This window comes from Symphalangus syndactylus, chromosome 11 (genome assembly GCF_028878055.3).
Source record: "Symphalangus syndactylus isolate Jambi chromosome 11, NHGRI_mSymSyn1-v2.1_pri, whole genome shotgun sequence".
Classification (NCBI taxonomy): domain Eukaryota; kingdom Metazoa; phylum Chordata; class Mammalia; order Primates; family Hylobatidae; genus Symphalangus; species Symphalangus syndactylus.
The window spans coordinates 71445136-71464624 of NC_072433.2; the positions used below are offsets into that span (position 1 = coordinate 71445136).

The window sequence follows — 19489 nt, forward strand, 5'->3', positions numbered from 1 at the left end:
GTCAGAGGCATGTAAACCAGAGCAACTCCATGTTGAATAGGGCTGGGTAAAATGAGGCTGCCCTTCATTCTCATACAGTTAAGACATTCGAAGTCACAGGGTGAGATAGGAGCTTGGCACAAGATACGAGTCATAAAGACCTTGCTGATAAAACAGTTTACAGTAAAGAAGCCAGCCAAAACACACCAAAACCAAGATGGCCATGAGAGTGACCTCTGGTCATTCTCACTGCTACACTCCCACCAGCACCATGACAGATTACAAATGCCATGGCAATGTCACAAAGTTACCCTATATGGTCTAAAAAGGGGAAGCATGAATAATCCACTCCTGTTTAGCATATCATCAAGAAATAACCATAAAAATGGGCAACCAGCAGCCTTCAGGGCTGCTCTACCTATGAAGTAGCCATTATTTGATTCCTTTACTTTCCTCATAAACTTTCACTTTACCCTGTGGACTCGCCCTGAATTCTTTCTTCAGCGAGATCCAAGAACCCTCTCTTTGAGTCTGGATCAAGACCCCTTTCCTGTAACATATTCAGGCCAAACTCCAATAATATAGAATCATTTTGATTAAAATAATATTGTTTATACTCCTCCAAATAGAATAGCTTCTACTCTATTTTAGGGTACAAGCTCCTAGGACCCTAAAGAGAGTCTACAGGTGACCTAGAATACAAGAACAAATTTTGAGAGGATGGGAAAAGCAATGGTTCTGGCAGCCCTTCTAACAACCAGTGTCTGAGTGGACCACTTGGATAAAAATCTATTAAATGTTTTGTCGATGCTATATAAAAGTATTTTTTTTTTATGGATAGAACATTTCTTTGAATCAGTGTGACCTGGTAGCTTGAATAATAGATTTTTATGAACTTAGTACATCTAATTTGGAAATTAAAATGGTGACACTCACAGTTTTGTAAATCTATCCAGCTGTAAATTTCTTGGAAGCATGAATAGGGTGTCTGAGAGAAGGAAGTATACTTAAATAGACTGGTTTCTTCCCACAGCATTGACTTGTTTCTCTCCCCTTGTTTCTAGGTCCTACTATAAAATGGAGAAAGAGTATATTAGTCAGGTTTTTAGCTGCAGAACACAAAATCCATTCTAGCTGGTTTTAATTCAAGGGGCTATTATGGCTTGCATAATCATTGGCAGACCTGATAAAACAGACACTGGAAGCTTTCTGGAATGATTTTTCTAACCGTACAGCAGAGCTTGATTGCAAAGGGAATAATGGATGATTCTTTCAAGAACCTGTTGAATCAAGAAACCACAGCCACAACTGTCAACTCCAGCCCTACAAAACCCATGCCACTATTTACACCAGAAAGATGCATGTCATACGCTCTGCTCATCTCCTTCTATGGAACTCAGTTTAGATTCAGTTTCCTGGGAGTATACCAACTGGCGGATCTAAATTATGTCTGGAATCCTAGCTGCTAAAGAGTATGGGAAATCTTGTATTTAGCCTTCAAGCCAATGCAGAGAGGAAGGCACACTAAAAGAGGTTTGGAATGATTGCTGAGTGAGCTGGCCACAGTATCTGCTACGTGGGATCTGGAGGTGTACATGTTTTAATAATTTAAGAACCTGACTCATGACATCCTTAGAAACAGACAATTCAGATTCAAGTCTTGAAATATTTGGATTATAAATATTATTATTTGGCGGTGGGAATAAAAGGGAGGGAGAGAGATGTGAGTAAATAGGAAGGTATTAACAGAAGCTAGGACCTTAGGTTTGGCAGATTCATGTTCATGAGACCACTTTTAGATTAGTCAGTTTCTATATAACTCTCTCTACTCTGCTTTCTTCATGGCCTGTCACTTGCATAAAACATAATCTTGGCTTACCTCTTTATCTGGCTCATTCAACCTCTTAGTGGAGGATAGAAACCACTTATCCCTTTGGATAGGACAGAAAGTTTTTGTCTGTAAGTAAGAAATAAACAGTTTTCTCTGTGGTTCTTTCATTTTTCTATATGACCAACATCAAATGCTCCATCAAATACACTGCCATCCTCCCACCACCACCACTACCCAAGAAGAGAGTTAAACTTTCTCTTTACCAGAGGTGTGCACTTTATAGATTTGGTGCTCCCTTTGCAGAGCTTGATGCTATTCCAGCAATGTCTTTTCAGGGAATGCTCAAAGACTGGTGGGGCTTGGCATTGGTATAAGTGCAGGGATGGGGATCTGATGTATTAGCAAGCATATTATGGCCCCACATCAAACTCTCAATCTCCCAGCCTTGCTGAATTAGCTGCTTCTTTCCTTGTCTCAAGTGGCAGCACGTGGGCAGAAACTTCAAGATGAGGAGCATCTGTTACCATTCTTGAATTTTCAGTTTTCCCTAAAACTCAAACCTGAAACCTAGTGCACAGCTGAGTGAATAAGCAAGCTGTGTGTTTGAGTGGCAAATCACAGTGTGACTACCCTCTCCTGGAGCAGTTCTGCAGCCTTCCTCCTTGTCAAGAAGCAGATAGGGTCTGTTTTCCGTGGCTCCTTAAGGCTGTCTCTCTACAGGCAGGGCTGCACTGTCAAAGAATTGAGTTGTTTTTAGAATTTCCTTTTGATGCTCTTTTGATTCTAATTTTCTTTAAGAAAAACTGAGATATTATAGCCAAAATTGGAAAAACCGTCTTCTTTTTGTTCTCCCAATATGTTCAATTATTGGAGACGAAGAATTTTTGGCTTCATCAGAGTGTTTTGGAACAAGTATTTACAAAGAATTACCTAGTGGCCCTTGGTAGAGGACTTCCTTGCATTTTTGTTTTCCTTAGGAAAAAAATATTCCAATTGTTATTCCAAAAATTCGGAATTCTGTGAATGTTTTATAAGATGCCAGGCATTATCAAACGTCTACAAAATAGGCTTTTTGCCTGCACAGATGCCCTTGTCCGTTTAAACAATTCAGCACAGTCGACTGGGTGAGTCAATTACATTAATGTCCGCTATTTGGTAGAAAATAAGTGGTCATTTGAGTCTAGTAAAGGAAAATAGTTATCTTCTAAAAGGGATTGGCAATATTAAATATTTGATTTAATTGCTGGAAGTATAAAACTCTATGTCAACTGGATAAATGCTTTTCCAAGTGAAGAGAAAATTCAGATGGTTAGAAATGTTTTCATTTTCAAACTTACAGTCCTCAAGTTAATAAAATTTAAATGTAATAAGTATATTTCCATATGAATGTAATGCTGAAATAAGTTGTCTAACACCAGGATATGCTGCTGCTATCGGTTCTAATGGCATTTGTTACAAACATGCCTTACCTAAAATGTTTTACAGCAATAATTTGTCTATTAGTATTAAATGAGTTGCTTTTGAAATAGCCTGTGTGGAGGAGGGTTGAGGGCTTTATTTGCTGTTGTAGGATGCTGTCAATACAGTATGAAACCTCTACTTTTTGAAATTTTAATTTCTGTTTACTTGTTATTTAGGTGAATTTGGGCAAACATTCTGCATCTGTTTTCTCATAGGTAATCTGACAATAATCTGAAATTAAAAATTTTCTGGACAATTAAATGTAGTCATTGATGTGCTCAATAACAATTTATTGGGCACCTACTCAGTGCCAGGCACTAAGCTACTATTTTGAAATAAGATCCATTACTCCCACCAAGAAACTATAATCTAGAATATGAAAAAGCACTTTGGAAACATGGACAGTGCTAAACAAACACATTTAGTTACTATTTAGAAATGTAAAGACAGAAGTAAAAATACTTTGATACAAAATATTCAGTGGTATAGTCTTAGAAATACCTTAAAAACAACTTTTCAATATTTGATGAGTTTAGACAGTGCATTCTCTTAAAGAGAATCCCTACTTTTCAAAGACTTCATCATAAGTAACTATGATGATAATATTTTTCTAATCCAAACTCTGTCACATGACCCAAGCAAAACCTTCATTATCTCACCAATAACTAATTTACAGCAAGGCCACTGACTGTTTTTTCTAATCACAGCCTCACTCAGATTTTATAGTGTTTGAAACATACACATTTGGGGGTCATCTTTAAGAAAATGAATCTAATGCCAACAATACTTTAAAAAGCATCAGATACCACAAACAACATAAAATTAAAAAATATTGCTGTAGTAATTAACTTTCTTTAATGTTTTCCTGTAATGTCTGCTTACTCCTTGATCACCTCTTCTACGAAAATGATTTTTAAAAATCACTTTCTATAGACACAATAGAGTTTAGTCTCTTGTCAAACATAGTAAATTGAAAATTGATTTTTTTCCTTTCTTTCTTTTTTTTTTTTTTTGAGATGGAGTCTCACTTTGTCACCCAAGCTGGAGTGCAATAGGGTGATCTTGGCTGATGCAACCTCTGCCTCCTGGGTTCAAGCGATTCTCCTGCCTCAGCCTCTGAGTAGCTGGGATTATAGGCATGTGACACCACACCCAGCTGATTTTTTGTATTTTTAGTAGAGATGGGGTTTCACCATGTTGGCCAGGCTGGTCTCGAACTCCTGACCTCAAGCGATTCACCTGCCTCAGCCTCCCAGAGTGTTGTGATTACAAGCATGAGCCACCGCACCCAGCCTATTGATGGTAATTTAGAAATGCTTTTTCAGCTTCACAATTCCTTATTCATAATGTTATGTACAGCTTTAGGATTTCTGTCAAGTTTAGGAAGACTTCTATCAAGTGTCTTTGGAATGTGAATTATACATTTTGGGAGAATTTTCCTTGGTCCCGTTCATTTTAAACCTGCTTTCTCTCCTGCTACTATGTACTATCTGCCAGGTATTTGCATACAAGTTTATATCCTGATTAGGTCTCTGCCCCTGCATATACATGTTGTGAAGCTGGGTGAGCTGATGTAGCTAGGGGTAGAAGCATTCCTGAAATTCATTTCCACACTGGGATGTCCATCAATAATTTAACCATACATGGAAATGATTGGAAGGAACTGTATATCTCATTAAATCCAAGATAACCATATCTTCAACTCAACTTCCCCTTAATAGGATTCCCCAAATCCCCACAACCTCTCTAATGCCACTCACATGCAGGGAGAGTAGACAGAGTGGAAGGAGGAATAGAAACAGAGAAGCAATTATGTGAAAACCATCTTCAAACTGTAAATATAAGAAGTACAATTGACCATGCAAACACACTATTAGAAACCCTTTCCACCTCCTGGAAGGGCTGTGAAAGGAGCCTGTGCAGTCAAAGAAGACCTAAAACTATGCTTCATTATCCAATGGAAGATTTTCCTCCATGCTTACTGTAGGCATTTCCTCACAGAGCAGAATATTTATTGGATGGGTGTTATCTTTGAAATAGTGTTATACAATTACAGCATTTTAATGTGACAGAGTCATAGGGTTCTATTTTCCCGAATAACACCTTTATTTCAAATATTATCTCTATCAGCTGCTAATTTGTTTTGAAGCATTTGTTCTTAATTTATTTACGCAGGCGTCACCCACGCTGGATACTGTGCTGAGCTCTGCAAATGAAAAGAGATATAGAAGAGTTATCCACTACCCTCTTGAAATTGTAGTTAGGTTTATAATAGAGAATACAGAACTTCCAAACTAATATTATCATTCCTTGGAACTCCTAGCTTTTATCTGAGATTTTACAAAATAATGCAGAAAAATCGCTGCTTTCTGAAATGTCTCTTAGTATTTTTCTCAAAAATCAGTGTCGCACTTCTAATAGTCTCTAACATTCTTTATTTTTAAGTGAATTATGCCACATCTTACTACTAGTATGCAGATTTCCCAAGCTGTCTCTCTTTGCTCCATGTAGCTTTATAATTAAATGTTTACGGCTATGTCCGTTGGCAGAGACTAATGAAGGACAAAAATCTTTGAACATTGCTAACAGTCTTAAAATGATGTCTTATTACTAGATCCATGGGGCCGTCTAAGCACCTCATTTTCTTGCAGTGCTTTTTTTCTAGCATTTTCACTATGTTGAAGATATTTTCCTTTTGTATTTATTTCAGATATAATGGTAATCACCCTGGGTCTTCTCGCATTTAAGCTGGTGAAGTGTAAGAAAGGCTGAACTTGAGAGTATATGTGAGGACTGCTGTGGTGAGATTGTATTCTCACAGACTAGAGAATATCAAAAGTTTATCACTAAACAAGGGGGAGAAATGCCAAAGTTTTACCCACTCTTTTTACATTGGCAGTTTTAAATAGTTCTTCACATTAGAAAATAGAACACTTAACCTCCCAGGGAAGTATGTTCCATTAGATTATATCTCCTAAGTATGGAACAATTCATTTCCAGGAAATGGGTACTTGAACAAGAGGCTTTATGAAAGTTATTTTTTCCAGACAAAGTCATATTCCCACTTCCCATCCATTTACAAGAAGCAAAGTCTTAGTAGTGTTATAATGAATAGCTAATCTTTACTTCCATTTATGAAATGTAAGAAATATTCAGATCTAGCCTCAAAGGACGCAGCCATGTAAGCAAGAACAATTAATGGTTTAAGACATAAAGTTCAGAATCCATTAAAAATTGTAATCTGGTCATTAGGTGATGAGTGGCAAAAGACATTTAAAAAATGTTTTGAGGTATTTTAAATGACACTAGACTAGACGAGAATAGCTTGTATATAGAATAGTGATTCTCCCCGTTTTTATATCATAGATGCCTTGAGAATTTTATGCAAGTATAGATCCACTTAGAAACATGCACACACAAAAAATTTAGGGGTTTCATTGAACCCTCTAAGTCAATTGTCTATCAGGTTTTGAATTTTTCTTTGTCCTGGACTTGCTTTCTAGTGCTTCTTTCCTTAGGAATCCACATGCAACATGATGACTGTGGAAAACCAAGAACACTTGAGAGTAATGGAATCACATAGCATACTTCTGAATTTCATGAAGCATTGGATTTTGGTATCAGTGAAATCAACTCCTGTATTACCAGTGCCACTGTCTTTCTCATGACCTGGTAAAGGCTTGCTTTGGCCACCGGAATAGCATCTTAACTGTTCAGTCTGTTACTCTTCTTGCATCTTCCACTCCCTGTGACACTGGCTGCCAGAGCCATCAATCCAAAATATTCATCTCACAATTGGAACCCTTCACTGCCACCTCTACCCCATAAGCCCAAGCCCTGTATCATGACCTTTCATCTTGCCCCTGGGTATCATTCCAGCATCTCATCCCACAGTTCCATTTTCCTCATACCCTCATTAGATGCTCAATAATTACACTCCGTCATTGCAGAAACTTTTATAGTACCCTGAAACACAACATCATGATCTATAATCTTCATTCTTTGCCCATTTGCTCAGACTCGGCTTTCATCTCTTGCTCCCCTTGTGAACCATTCATAATTCTTCAAAACTCAATGCAGAGTTCAGTTCCAGTGGGAAACCCTCCCAGACAGTGCTAATCATTTCTCCCTCTGATTTACGGTATCTTGAGCAGGGATCTAGTGTTGCTCAATAGCAGTCAAATAGATATTTTTGAATGAGTGGATTAATGAACATAGAGAAGGTGGGTTACAAAGCACTTTTTTTCTTTCTTGGGGAACATAGGCTGTCTTGTGAGGTGACAGCACAGAGTACATATTGGGATGCACTAGACAGTTCTAACATGGCCCCATGCTACCACTTTTTGTTTTCATGCCCTTATACAATCCCCTTCTCTAGAGTGTGGGTAGGCCTCACTTCTAATGTATATGATGCAGCAAAAGTGATGAGATGTGGTTACAAAAGAATGACTTCATTCTTGCTTGCATTCTCTCTCTGGCTCTTCTTGCTTCTTGCTCTGTTGAAGCCAGATGCCAAGTTGTGAGCTGCCGTATGGAGAAACCCCTGTGGAAAATAACTGAGAGTAGCCTCCAGTCAATAGCCAGGGAGGGAAGAATCCTGCCAACAATCATGTGAGTGAGCTTGAAAGCAGATTCTTTTTCGGCTGAGCTTTGAGAGGGAAGCAGCCCCAGGTGACATTTTGAATACAGCCTTGAGAGAGATGCTGAGCTAGATAACCCAATTAAGCCATTCCTGGATTCTCAACCAACAGAAATGGCAAGATAATACATGTTATTTTAAGCCACCAAGCTTTAGGGTAACTTGTTATGCAGCAATATGTTACCAATACGTGTGTGGTGGGAGATAAGACCAGAAAGACAGTTTGAGTCTACGTGGTGAAGGGCCTTGTATGGCATGCGAAAGAGCAGTAGGCAGAAGAATGTCTTCTCACCACCCACTCCCAAGATGTTCACTTCCCAGTTCCTGAAAACTGTGAATGTATCAGGTCACATGGCAAGGTGGAATTCAGGTTGCTCCTGGAATTAAGGTTGCTAATGAGCTGACTTTAGAATAGGAAGAATAGTTTACATTATCTGGTAGGCTCAACGTAATCACAGGGGTCCTCATAATGTAATCACAGAGGGCCTCAAAGAGGAAGGCAGGAGAAACAGAGTCAGGGAAAGAGACGTGATGATGAAAGCAGAGGCCAGAATATTACAATTGCTGGCTTTGAAGATGCAAATGGGCCATGAGCATCAGAAGAAACACAGTCAGCCTTCAGAAGATAGAAAAGGCAGGGAAATGGATTCTCTCCAAGAGCCTGTAGAAGAAACCCAACCCTTTTAGCACCTTGATTTTAGTTCATTGATTTTAGACCCATTTCAGACATATGACCTGCAGAACTGTACGATGATAAATGTGTCTTGTTTTAAGCTTAAAAAGAAAAATAATTCTAGTTCTGCTTTTATTATACCACACTTAAATTTTTGCTGTTTACTTATTTGAATTGCCAACTAGATAGAGAGGGTTTCTTGTGACTAGAAAGGTTTCTGTCTTCAAAGCCCAGCACCACAGCCAGTGCAGTCTGTAGGTGGAAGCTGCAAGGCCGTTGAATTGAGAAGTGCAAGCGCTATCTTTTGAAACTTTCAAAAAAGTCCGTCGTATGCTTAATAATAACTTTTTTATGTGGAGAAAAATGAATAGCACATTTTAATTAATTGTGTATCCGGGCATTAAATTAGTAAAATAGCCAGTAGTTTTTGAAAATCATCTGAAGCCGACGTTATAAAATGAATCCTTAGAAGGAAAGAGCGTGGATTCAAGTAATATGACCAGAAAGGAGAAGATGAGGGGAAAAAGAGAAAGAAAAAAAAAAGACATGTAGATGAGCATCTTTATGTAATAAATTGGCAAATATTTTAAAATATCACCTCTGGGCTGTCCCCAAATCCCTGACATCAATTTAAGGTGCAGGAAGTTGGCAAATTAGTGGTGATTTTTATCTCAAAGAATGGCGTAGTTGACCTACTGGAGCTTGCAGATACCACTTCAAAATAACATTTGAGGCATTTTCTAATTCAATTGCTGTAACTACTTAGCAATAGAATCAGATAATCATTATTATCCTAATTTTAAGGGCTATCCTTTGTCTTTTAATATATCTTATTCAGTTATTTATCTCAGACCATTTATTTCAAGAGATGGTTGTTTTATCCATGAAATATAGCAGCTACTTTTAAAACTTTCTACTGATAAAAAGGTCATTCTTGGTATTTCTAGTAAGTACATATATTTATTCTGCTATAACTATAGGATAAATGCCATTTTATTTTGTAGTTAATTATCTCTTTATTTTGACCTTTTCATGTTTCCTGGAGATATTTTCCTTTATGCATTGTTATCTTAAGGATAACAATATTCTAGTTTGTTGAAATAATTAAGTACAAATCACAAGACAACAGGAGTAGAAGAAATGCTGCTGCATTGTCAGTAAGGCACTTGTTTCTGTTTTGTTTTTAACATCAATCTTATGTTTTCTCAGTATATATGTTAATTATTTGATACAAAAACAATCAATCACATCACTGAATATAGAAATAGAATATTGACATTCTAAAATTCTAGTTGGCTATAACTGGCGTTATTCTGGAAACAGGGTTAATAACAACAAGCAAAACGTGATAATCAAATAAATTTAGAAAAGTGGAAGAATAATATTTGTGGAGTTTCCATGCACCAGGAGAGCAGATTAAGCTTTAGAAGGGGCCTTCAAAATAAATAGCTGACTTTTTTTCACATATGTGATTGCATAGATGATGTGTGTATATAGGAATATGTGTGTATATATGTATGCATCTATAAATATGAATATATATAATTACATATACATATGTTTATATATAACATATATAATCTTTTTTATATAATATATAACCTACGTTAATATCAGTAAATTACATTATAGTATATGTGTATGTGTGTGTGTGTGTATATATATATATATCTCTCCAAGAAGAGAAACATCCAAGAAGTAATTAACTTTAAGGGAATGAAGCTTTTTTTTACATTTCAGAAATCAAAGCCTGCAATTATGACTTTAAGATCATGTGTATGCCAATCACCCATGACACTCAGTTTACCTATATAGCAAACCTGCACATGTACCCTGGAAACTAAAATAAAAGTTTTAAAAATGTGCTGCAGTTACTTGATTTATCAGTTTTAAGTAATTTGTTCTTATGAAATGTGAGCAAATGAGGGCACTAAAGATTTCCCCCTTCTTCCCCCACTCCATCTCCTGTTTCTTTGTTATTGATTCAAATTATTTCTCTATTCCAAAATTCCTGTTGTTATGCTTTAATTCGTCCTTGCAAGCAGTGGCCCAAATCAAAAGCTATTGTACTTTATATGAGGGTTTCTCTCATGCTGTAAAATATTATTTTCTTCCAGAAATGGAGAAAAACATTTGCTTTTATGTGAAAACAAGTAAAATTCATGAAACAAAACGAAACTAAAATAATAATTTCATAATTATAGGGCACTTAAACATGGTAACAGCTTTGTCAGAAGCTGGGTTCTTAGAGGTCTCAGGAAACATCAGTGCCCCGACCTAGAAATTATTTATTTATTCTGTGAATGGCAGCAGGTCCTTCCTCCTCTGAGGGTAGGTTGTCAACCGATATATCTTTGAATCAATACCATTTTGAAGGAGTCACCAAGTTAATTTATCCTTTTAGTGTCTCCTGTATATGGATTGACAGCTAGGCAGACAGCAAGAGTGTAAATCTGTGTTTCTTAAGATAAAATAGTTGGTGGGGAATTCTAGACCACTCTAATTACTATCACTGTAACTTAAACGTAATGGTAGTTTGCCTTTTGATTCAGACTCTGACGGTGTAAAGGGATTTGAAAAATGAAACAAGCTTTCAATTCCCTGTTTACAGAGGATTGAGTTGGCATCACGTAGGCAAAGCAGGGACAAGATTTCAGTAAAACTGATAGAAATAAGACGTCTTAATTTCCATTTACCCATAATTATGATTGTCATGCTGATTAATCACAGGCCATGTCTCAAGCTTCTCAGGATTTAGAGACAGGTGAAATTGAAATAATACCCTTGATCAATTACTGGGTGTTAATGATTCTAAATGAAATTGGTCCTCTTGACTCTTTCCTTGTCACACAGGAAAAGGCTCCTGCTTTTTCCTCTTGAGCCTCGTGTTGTGGGAGCATCTGCTTCCACTGGCTCTGACAGGAGCTCTTTCCTTAGGGAGTCCCGTTCTTGCCTTTTTCCTTCTAATTATTCAGAATGTTTCCCTCTTTCCTTTAGCTACCTGCGTCAAGCAAAGCTGTATTCAGTGATTTCTCCTGAGATGACGCTCTGCTGGCAACTCACCATCGACAACACAAATGTGACAAGAAGTCATCTAACAACTTGAAACTATAAACAAGAAGAAAATATACCCATGAAGCTTAAGCAAAGAAGATGTCCAGGTAGTAGGCTTCCTGGTGTTTCAAAGATCTTCCAGAAAAGGGACTTTATTATCTTGCACTCAGTGGGTGCTTAAAATATGCTCTTTGATGATACCAATAATGATTGTTGTAGTTGTGCCTCTTTCAAAGGAAATACAAGGTAATCATTATGGCTTTCCAGCTGCTGAGTTGGGCAGCCTTTCAAATTTGTTTGCTGATTATTCAATTTTCCATAATATTAGCTGCGCATGGAATAACCTGGGGAAGTTTAAAATATTGATGCCTGGATCTCATCCTCAGAGATTCTAACTTTCTTGGGCTAGCATGTAGCCAGGACCTTGAGATTTTAAAAACCTCCTAGGTGATGTGTACATGCCAGCAAGGTTGAGAATCATTGTCTAAATTGCATTAGCTGGTATATGCTGGGTGCTTTGGTTCCAGCCCTGTGCTAGGTGCATTACATATGGCATCTTGTTTGCTCAGCAAAACAATGCCATGAAGTTGCAATTATTACCTCCATTTTACACATAAGGAGAACCAAACTCAGACAGGCTCAGTGAATTTTTCAAAGTCACATGGCTGGCAAACACTGAAGGAAGGATTTCAACCAGGTCTGTCCGCAGTTATATGCTGCTGACCATCTTCATTGGCAGGTTTTTGGCCAACATAGAACTCATGACTGGTTACATGTTGCGCATGGTGTAAGGGAGATTCCTTTGTTGCCAGGAGGTTGAGCTGGCCAGTGTTTAACAACCTTTCCTAGTGATGAGAATTTTCTGGGGTTTCCAAGCTTCTTCCCTGGAAACTGATTCAGCAGTTCTGGATTGGAGGTCCAATAATTTTGTTGTTGTTGTTGTTGTTGTTGTTAGCAAATGCTGTGGCTGATTCTTACTTTAGAGAAGCTGGGGAAGCTCTGGATGAGATGACTGGTGAAGAATTCCATGATGAATTCTCCAAGTCCTTCTAAGGAAAAGCTGGAAAACTCTGTGGTGTGAATCCCAATGAACCAACAGTGACAGGGACAACCTTTATACCATGTTCCTCTAAGTTGCAGGCTCTGCACATTACCTTGGCTCCAGTCTCCTCTTACTGCATCCATCCTAGCAGTGTGTTGGGACCAATGCCTTTTACATACTTCTGGGCCTGCTTCATCATTTAAGTTCTTTCCTCTCATCTCAAGAGCTGATTTTGCTCATCCGTGCCCATCTTACCTCTATGCTCTGTGATGTCAAGTTGATAGCTTGAAATTGGCCATAAGAGGTTTTTATTTTATTTTTTAATTAAAATCTTACAATAGAGTGGTTTTATAGGTACCGACAAGTTACAAAGATAGAAGAGAGATTTGTCTTATACTCTTTGATGGAAGTTTTTACAATATAAATATCAGCAAATGCTAAAATCAGGACTCTGCCCCATTTCCTACACACCATCCTGAAGCCCATTTTTAAATATTTAAGGCACACCACTATTTAAGCATTCAGCACCACCTACAGAGAGTGGTAGCATTGCTGGCTGGAAAAGGAAAAGTTTCATTAGATATTTTCAGATGTTTTGTTTTGGTAAGTTTCTCACTTAAAAAAGTACACAAATCTAGGAGAATGTATACTCAAAGGACAGGAGATGGAATGCAATGCTAATTCTACTTGATAAATATTAAACAGTAGTGAACATACTGGGAAAAAAGCAAATGATATCTGTATTTTATATTTTATATATCTAAAGAGAAGAACTGGTAAATTTGATCCGAAAAATTCTATAAGCATCTATTGGCTCAAGCTAGGCCTCTAGGTATAATGCACTTATTTTTTATGAAGTGTTTATATAATTAGAAGCTTCACTGCAACTCGTGATAAAATTTTGCTTCATATTTACTTCATATAGTTTAATATTTTAAAATTTCTATCTTGGAGACTTATGGACTTATGACTTTTTCAAATATTTTAAGGATTTTATAAAGTGTTTTAATTTAGGAAACAAAAATCATTGCCAATTACAAAAGCCATGTTATGTGTCAAATCAATGTGAGCTTTGCTAAATCTAACTTCTCAGTCAAGAGCAAGGCCAGGTCTCACTCACTCCAGAAAGCATTTCCTGCCCACTCCAGCCAAGAATGTTCCTTCCTCTTTCTGATCTATTACTGCTTTTCCCCACAAATTGTTTATTTGGTACTTAACATCAGAAGACCTGTATTTGCAAGGTTGTCTTTCAGCTGTCTTAAGATAGCTCCTGTTTCATTACAGATCTTTGGCTTTGATATTTATCTCATTATATGCATTTGTTTCATTTTTCTTGCACAGATTTCCTAGAATCTTAAATTTCCTTTTGTCTTTGGAAGAGATTTAAAGGTCATCTTTCTGATACCTATTTGGTGATATCCCCTTAGAAAATCTCCTCCTTGTTACTACTTAGTCATTGAGCCAAGGTGGGCTTCAAGGGCATGTGACCTGTGCGGTTACCCAAGACTCCTTGTTCAGAAGAACCCCACACTTGATTTAATGCTCTGCAGTTGTGTCTGAAATTCTTCATAATTTTTGAACAATGGGCCCTGAATTTTCATTTGGCAATGGGCCTGCAAATTATGTAAGCAGTCCTGCATCCAGCTGTTGATCACTTGAGCACATTAATCACATATTTTTCTTTATAAAAACCCCATTGCTTATCATGTAATTAGTGCTCATTAAATATTTTCTGATTGGCTTGGCTTGGTGGCTCACACCTCTAATCCCAACATTTGGGGAGACTGAGGCAGGTGGATTATTTGAGCCCAGGAGCTCAAGACTGGCATGGGCAACATAGTGAGACCCTATCTCTAAAATACCTCTAAAAGAAAAAAAAAATTTTTTAATTAGCTGGGAGTGGTGGTGCACGCCTGTGGCCCCAGCTCCTTAGGAAGCTGTGGTGGGAAGATTGGGCTTGAGCCCAGGTGGTGGACGCTGAAATGAGATGTACTCATACCACTACATTCCAACCTAGGTCACAGTGTGAGACCTAGTCTCAAAAAAAAAAAAAAATTCTGATTGTATGGAAAAGACTTCCTGCCAATCTTTGCTGACCCCACCCTCCAAAAAGATAGTCTAAGAGCATGTACAATCTCTTTGGAGGTAAAACATTTCACAGGGGTAATGGGTTTTATTATGTAATTAAATAGTTGATGTTAGCTGTAGAAAAGAAGACTTTTTAGGTAAATAGACATATTACATTATTTTACAAGGTAACTAACATTAAAAGCAACTTTATAATACTAAAAATTAATGGTTTAGGCTTTGTGCATAACTTCAGTAACAATAATTTGTGTTAAAAATATAATAACAACATAGGAAAATCCAACTGAGATTTCTTGTCTCATTTTCACTTAAGCCTGAAGTTATAAAAACACCAGTTGGCAAATGTAGGTTTTGAATAATCAACTAGCAAAGCCTAAAACATTCCTTAATGTTTGTGAAAGTAAAGGAAAAACAAAAGAAAGGAAAATAATGTTTACTAGAGATTCAAACTGAGCTTGTACTGCTCAGTGGGAAACTTTAATCAGTTCATTATTGTTTGTTATTTTCCTTCACTGGATAAGAGAACAACATTGAAAAATAAAATAATAAGCAAGAGGGTGGTCTTGGGTCTGTATCTGGAAAACCAACAAAACATCCACTAGCTATTTGAAAGCTAAGAGATTCATAAAATTGGGGCTTTAGATCACTGTATTTTAATATTTGTATGTAGAAGTGGTAAGCATGTATGATATGGAAGAAAAATACTCACTGGTATTTAAGGTGCTACCTAAAATACTGATCTAAGCAGTTTTATTGATGCGGTATACATACTAATAAAACAGTCTCCTTTTTATAATTGAGAGTTGCATAATTGAATAGCAAGAAATACTTAATCGTATAGTTATATTGTTGTAATAGTGTATTGACTTCTTAATGTGGGATATAATACTTTTTTATGTTTAGAAACGTAAAGAAACAAAACTCTTTGATCTCTATATATTCTGCTACTGAGGCTATCTATATGTAATAATATACACTTTAGGAACAAATAAGGCATTCCATTGGCAGTAATTATTGTATATTGGGAACTTGCCCCTTCTGACTGAACAGGCAGTTTCTATTCAAAAGGCCCTGGTTACCAAATAGTGAGTCAAATTGTGCTATTTTTATCCACTCAAGTTCCATGCTGAGAAATATTGCAGAGTAAGTGTTCAACAGTGAAGAATATAAAGACTTCTACACTGATGTGTACTTTACCTAGAAAGAAGCTATTTATCTGGCTCTTGCAAGATTTGAGCTTTTCAAGAGTTAGATTTCATGTGCTATTTCTGTAGCTAACTGAATTGAAAGGGGTAGCGTTCTTAGTTAAAAGCTAAGGTAAAATTATAAACTAATTTTTGGTTTAAACATGAGAGATTAATCATATGAGCACGTGTAAAATTGATGGAAAATGGCAACTTTAGAAATTAGTTAAAGCTTCTCAAATAAATCATTGCATTCTATTTTAAATTATGATTCATATATACATCAATTTCTTTGTTGTAAGTTCTAATGGGCAAGAATAATATCTGCACAATTTTGCATATAGTATAGTTGCTAAAATATATTTATAAAAGGAATTATTGAATTATTATCAATGTGATAAAAACTGGAATAGCATGATTAAGTACCTACACTGTTTAGTAAAGAGAAAAATCAAAACCATTGGCAACATGTGAAAAAGATGCCAACAGAAATGTTGAAATGTTCATTTGGACTTTCTAGGGATATATTATTATATGAAATCCATTAAGTCAAAGCTTTGCTCATTTCCCCAGGAAGTATATATTCTTTAGAATTTGCAGAAAAAAAACCCCATGCTAGGAACCCCATACTAGGTATCTCAGTAAATCAAATCCTCTGGACCACACATAATCTACATGTCAAGCCTATTTTCCCACTGTTGTACATCTGCAATTTATATCTTCTGAATACGTTTGCAAGCCCATAGAATACGTAATTTCAAATTGTGTCTGTAATAGCTACTTAATTTCTAGGGGTCATGCACAAAGTTAGGCTCCAAAGTAGTAGGTTGGTTGCTCACGTGCTAGTGTTGGAATCTTGCTGATTTTCAAGGAAAGCTGATCTGTGCTAAGGCAAAAGTGGAGGGCAGAGTCCAGGCCCGTGAGGCGTTAGGACAGAGGTCTCTTTCTAGCAGGCCCAGGGACACATTATTTCACCCTGTGGAGCAAGAAAAGATAAAGCCTGAAGGCCAGATTTCTGGAAATGCTATATGAAATTTGAAAACAGACTTCCTATGAAATGTAACATTTTCTCATTAAACTAATGACGGGAGAACAGCTGTTGACTTTAGTTCAGTGAGCTTTGGGGTTTTCTCTTATTACATTTTTCATAATATACAAGTGTTAGTGTTAGGATAAAATCTTGGACTTGCAGTTAGGTGACCTGAATTCAATTCCCTTTGCAGCACTAATAGGCTGTGTGGTTTTCATCAAGTCTTTCCTCTGCCATGCTTCATTGCCACTTATGAAATAGGGACAGTAATAAGGTGTCTTTTAGAGATTTTCTAATTTTTGTTTTAGTTATTCTGTTAAAAGGGAAACAGGTCTGCCACTTTTATTAGATGATTTCTTGTCCTTTTCTAACTGACGCTGTATCTCTAGACACTTGTGTGTTAGTTTGCATATGTGCACACACACATTTTTTGTGGCTTAATGGAAAATATTTGGGGCTAACCTTCCATGCAAAGGTGCCCCAGTCTTTAAGATCATCTGAAATGTCTTTGTGTAAATCTTTATGTAACATTTTTTCAGTCACAGTGAGTTTATTTGATTTTGCAGTTCATATTCCCTACTCTGTATTTATAGGTATACACTGCACACACCCTTTGGTCAAATCTCAGTTTGCAGATTATTTTTGCTCACATCAGAGGGTCCATTAGTGTGCTTTGGTTCATAAAAGTCTGCATTTAGTTTGTAGGAAATGTTTAGAGAATGTGACCTTTAAAACTAAATTTACCCTGGGAGAAAGGTAACGTGTCAGTAAATCTGTGGTTACACAATAATTTTATTTTTATGAAAAAATTAGACTAATGCAAGTGACTTAATGATTTTAAATTATGTAAATTTATGATTGTAATTGTATACATTCTATTTCACAGTATGTGAAATAAACTGAGTATTCTATCATTTTTAATTTATTTTATTTTTAAAACCCAATTTGCATTCAAAATGATATGGTGAATTGGAGCAATTCCTCAAAATCTATATTTTTACAGAGGGTAAAAATGGAGGATCTTTAACTGCCTGGTTATTACAGTTAAAGTCAAGTCTTCTGACTAGATTGCACTGTTTCTATCTAAAAAAACCTCAGTGAACTCTATTGTTCTAAACACTTGGTGTCTTCCTGTTGTGATTAAGCTGACCTAGTTCCATTTACTGGGGATTCAACAAAGCTTAATGTAGTGTTGAAGTGGTTAATTTATCAAACATCAATTCCAAATTTAAAAAATAAGGTTAAAATAGGACCTAAACTACCACAAATAAAGTAAAATATTATCAAAGGCTGTGATGCAGGCAGTGGGCTGATGCTTATGGAACTTTTTGGTCTTACAACATTTCCCAGTATCCTAAAGCAGCTGGCTTAGTAGAATAGTGAAATGGCCTTTTGAACACAGTTACAGTGCCAGCTAGATGCCAATACTTGCAGGGATGGAGAAAGGTGTTTCAGGAAGCTGTATAGGCTCTGAGTTGACATTCAGTGAATGGTGCTGTTTCCCCATGGCCAGGATTCATATGTCTAGAAATCAAGGGGTGGAAATGGGAGTGGTACCACTCACTATTACCCCTAGTGATCCACTAGCAAAATTTTTGCTTTGAGTTCCTGTAACCTTATGCTATGCTGACTAGAGTTCTTAACTCAAAGGGAGGAATGCTTCCATTGGGAGATGCAATGATTTCATTGAACTGGAAGTTAAGACTGCCACCCAGCCACTTTGGGCTCCTTTTGTTTCTGAATCAACAGGCAAAAAAGGAAGTTACTTTGCTGGCTGGAGTTATTGATTCTAACTATCCAGGGAAAATAGGACTGCAACTCCACAACAGAGATAAGAAAGACTATGTCTGGAATACAGGAAATCCCTGCCATTTGATTAAAGTCAGTGGAAATTTACAACAACTCAATTCAGGCAGGACTACTAATGGACCAGATCCTTCAGAAGTCGACAGAAGTCGACATTTGGATCACTGCAACAGGAAAAGAACCATGACCAGCTACCAGCTACAGGCAAAGGAAGTACAGGATAGAGAGTGAAAGGAAGTAGTTGTAAATCCATCTATGACCACATGACCAGTAACAGAAATGAGGTCTCTGTCAAGTGTTACTTCCTTATTTTGTTATGAATATGTATGTGTATGTGTATAGAAGATATCTTTGTTTTCTTCTCTTTCTTATCTCCTTATTATGTAACAAAAGATATATTGACTTTATATCATAGTGTTTAAGTACCATTAACTTTACATCATAATATGTAAGTTATAGAATATCAAAGAGAAGAGTAAACATCACCATGGACTTTGCAACCCTTCTGGAGAAAGGGTTGGTGCATTGTCTGTTGCACACAGGTTAGTTGTATCATGTTATGTAAAAGTATGACCTTGTTATTTTTATTTGGAGATTAACATGGTTTAAGAAACTGTACATGGGTGCCAAGCTGAAAAGGGATGGGTTTGTGATAGATTAATTTTTTGTGCCAACTTGGTTAGGCCATGGTACCCAGATATT

At 36.8% G+C, this 19489-nt stretch overlaps 1 long non-coding RNA gene across 1 annotated transcript in view; it reads left to right on the plus strand.

The window, feature by feature from the left end:
• Window positions 1-19131, plus strand: part of LOC129492827 (uncharacterized) — a 44815-nt gene extending 25684 nt beyond the window's left edge. The window contains exons 2-3 of the long non-coding RNA XR_008660962.1: window positions 11581-11744; window positions 18731-19131. This is a non-coding gene — a long non-coding RNA (uncharacterized lncRNA). The remainder of the gene's footprint in view (window positions 1-11580; window positions 11745-18730) is intronic.
• Window positions 19132-19489: the final 358 nt, after the last annotated feature.